This window comes from Ochotona princeps, chromosome 4 (assembly GCF_030435755.1).
Source record: "Ochotona princeps isolate mOchPri1 chromosome 4, mOchPri1.hap1, whole genome shotgun sequence".
Lineage (NCBI taxonomy): Eukaryota > Metazoa > Chordata > Mammalia > Lagomorpha > Ochotonidae > Ochotona > Ochotona princeps.
Window position 1 is genome coordinate 95,247,963 of NC_080835.1, and position 4,046 is coordinate 95,252,008.

The window sequence follows — 4,046 nt, forward strand, 5'->3', positions numbered from 1 at the left end:
TATATGGATGCTGGTTCTAATCCTGGCAGCCCTGCTTCCTGTCCAGCTTTCTGTTTGTGGCCTGGGAAGGCAGTAAAAGAAGGCCCAAAGCCTTGGGACTCTGCACCCACATGGGAGACCTGGAGGAAGTTCCTGGCTCCTGGCTTCGGATTGTCGTAGATCTGGCCATTGTGGTTACCTGGGGAGTGAATCAGCAGACAGAGGTCTTCTTCTCTGTCTCTCTTCCTCTCTGTATATCTGACTTTGCAATAAAAATAAATAAATATTAAAAAAAATGGAAACTGAGAGTCTACCTGGTCAGACTAGGCTGCAGCATCTGAAGGCAAAGGCCAAGACAGGGGAGGGACTATACCAAGCCGGGTCAGGGCAACCACTGGTACAGGCGAGATCTGCGGCTGGGAACAGGCCTTGTTGGAGAGCAAAGGAGACACCCTGGCTGCATTGTGGATACCACTGGTGAGCACAAGGATGGAGTGGGGGCTGCAGTTTGGTCTGTACAATGCTGCAGTGTCCCTTGGCACAAGTGTGGGCTGAATATGAGATGTGCAAGAGTGGGCTAGACTCCAGCACCTACTGGTGCTTGTGAGAACTGGCGTGGTGTAGGACTGGCTAGGCTGGGTCTCTGTCCCTGATTAGCCACCTGTGAGCTGTGTCTGGTTGTGGACCAGGGTTCGTTGGCTTGTAGCACCCAATAGTAGGAACAAGAATGGGGGAGGGCCAGTCAGGAAAGGTCACTGTTCCTTCTAGGACAGAAGGTGGACTAAGTAGGACTGGCCTATGGACTCACCGGTGTGTGCGAGATCTGGTTATTGGGAGAGGTTCTGATGGAGGAGCTTTGTGAAACTCCTCTGTAAGGACATAGTCCCTGAGATGAGCACAGGAGCCAAGACAGGGAGAAGTCCAGACCAGGCTAGGTTATGGTACCCACTGACATACGTTTGGGTCAGATCTAGGGCAAGCCAGGCTAGGCCATTTCATATCACTCGCTGGCAGATCTGAGAACCAGATTGGTGTGTGGGACATTTCAGGTCAGGCTGAAATATCAGCCAGTTTATATCAGGGTTAGAATGGAGGGCTGTCTGGGCTGGGCTAAGCTGCAGCCCTCACCAGTGTGAGCTGGAACTGGAAGGGTGGGCACTGGCCTGGGCCATGCTACAGTACCCACTGCCAAATGCCAAGATGAGGTTGGCCATGCCAGCCTGGGTTGCAACGCTGAATCAGCACACGTGAGAAGTAAGAGGGGAGGAGGGGGGTGAACTTGGTAGGGGAGCTGCAGAGAACTCTCCTGCTGGGCCACTGTTCCCACTGGTGAGTATGAAAGCTGGGATCGGGGATGGACCAGACTGGGCAGGACTGTAATGGGTGCAGGCTGTGGCCTGAAGAAGTTACAAGAATAATTCAGTCAAAGCTGGAGTGCAGCAGAATGCTCCTGACTTCCATTTAAGAGATCTGGGAAGTTATTGATTTACAATACTCAGGTGTTTTTCTCCACGCAGGAAGGCTGTATTTGTCTTGCCCATTAGGTTTTAGTCATTGCAATGATTTGGTAACAAGCTTTTTTGGTTATAGACTCTCATGGAGCTAATTTATGAGGCCAATGCAGAACCCTTATGCGTGTACTCACCAGGGATTGGCTGGGTGGAGGGACTTGGGGAAGTTTCTGGGATCTCATTTCACCTTCTGGTTGCTAGAACATCTTGTTGTGGAACCTTGCACTAAATGCTCTTGAATACTCTAAATGCTTCACCAGGTAAAGGTGGCTTGAATCCAAAAAAACAAATAAAACCTCTTTAACTTTTTCCTTTTCTCTGTAAGACTTTGTATCACTTTTTTTGTCGTAAGTGGATGAACTAGGTTTTTTTTTTTTCTCCCCCATGGGTTTTTTTGCCTTAGAGATTTAGATGAGAAAAATCTTTTGGGGATATGGCTCATCTTGTTATAAAAGAGTGTTGCTTCTGCACTACCTCATCACAAGAACACAGTTTTTAAAGGGTCCAAACAGCCCTGCTAGGAGCTCCTTGGAGATTTATCCAATTATTTTGCTTTATACACTTAAAGAAAAAGGAATAGCTAAGAGAGCAAAGACTATGAGGAAACTAAGAACATGGAACATGTGTCAAACAGGTGAACCCATTCGTTTAATGAGAAATATTCCCCAATAGTGAATATTGTATCATTTCAGGCATTGCATAGTATCTCTGAGCCATCCTCGACTACTTTGCCAGGCCACCAGCAGGGAACTGGATAGGAAGTGGAGCAGCTGGGACATGAACCAGAGCCACCTGAGATCCTGGCACGTGCAAGGTGAGGATTTAGCTGCAAAGCTATTGTGTCAGGTCCCCCATTTTTAAAAATTCTTAAAAATTATTTCTAAAATTTGTTTTGAAAATTAGAGATGTGGGGAGAGACAAGGAGAGTAGAATAGTGGGTGGTGGGAGAGAAAGAATTTTGCATCTGCTGGCTCACTACTCAAATACTCACTAGAGCTGGGCTGGAGCAGCCTAAACCAGGAGTCTGGAACTCAAGTGTGGGTCTCCCATTTGAGTAGTAGGAATACGAGTACTTGAGCCATCACTTGCTGCTTTCCAAGGAGTGTAGGATCAGAAAACTGGCATTCAGATGGCAGCAAGGATTCAAATACAGCACTGCAACACGGGATGTGGACATGCCAAAAAGAATGGTAACCACCCTGCCAAATGGCTTCCCCAGACGCTTGTCACTTTAAATAACCCAGCTTCAAAAACCCCAAACAAATCCGCTGTTTGTGACCATTTATAACAACAGGATAATTTGTTTTTAAGGACCCCCATAAAACGAAGACAAAATGCAAGAGGTGTGGTTTTGGGTTCAGACTAAATATTTTTTATGTGCAATTTACGCTAAACACATTTGACAAAGAAAAATTTTATTAGTATTTCCTAGTTTTTATCTGTGAACTCCACAAATAATGCCTTATCATGTGGTTTTAAAAAATAATTTGTTATTCTCCATATTTTATTTACAGACATTTGGTCCCAGCATTTAGTAAGCGCTTCATAAATGTTAAGTGAATGAGAGGCTACATCTGCGAGGAGAAATAATACGAAGTCGGCCAACAGAATGACAGGTTCTGGTCCTATTCTCATATAACTTGATTTTGAAAGTTCTAGCTCTTGTATTCTCCTCTGTTTTCTCATTTATAAATCAAAATGTGTAACCACTGTGCCCTCTTACATATCTGTTTGTGAGAGAAATAGTTTATGAATGTAAATTTCATCAGGTAAATACGAGTTCATAAACTGCTCCAATACATATGAACCTGGGTAAGAGCTCTAATTCAAGAGAGAAATTTCTTTCTCCAGAACTGTGTAGATGAAAGGCTGTCACAGCTCCAATTACTAATTCATCAGCTGCCGAGCCCAGGCCAATGCTTCTGGAACAAGCCTGCATATTTCTGGAAGCACACTAAACATTGCTACTTCTATCCATCTTGTTTGGGTGCTGTACTTTCAGAATCATAGACCAAAATAATTTCTTTTTTTCTCCTTTCCTTCTTATATTTAAATGCAAATCTGGACCTGGAAAATCTGGTGAAGCCTTCCAATGTCTTCTTGTGCATGTATTAATTGATTTATTTTAAATACATTTTTCAAATTGTTATTGTTTTCCATGATACAATTTGTAGGTATAGGGATTCTCATCTTCCTCCTCTCCTATTTTCTCCTCACACCTTCCCTGTGCTGTATTATTACAGTAGTACAGTCCTTTAGTAGCAGTTACAGGTTGAACATTCTGCTATCTAAGGGTGTCATATAACAGTGTAGGTATAGACAAAGATGGAAAACCTAGTATCAAATTGTCAAGCTAGATTTAACTGTTTCATAGGGTATCCTCCTTTTATTTGGGAGTAGAGATGAACACTGCAACATATCTTCACTCTCTGGTGGTGCATTTGCTTTTTAAAATTAAGGTTTTATTTATTTGTTTCTTTGAAAGAGAGAAGGAGGGAGGGAGGGAGAGAGGCAGCGAGGAAGACAGAAAGAGAGGGAAAGAGGGAGGGAGAGAGA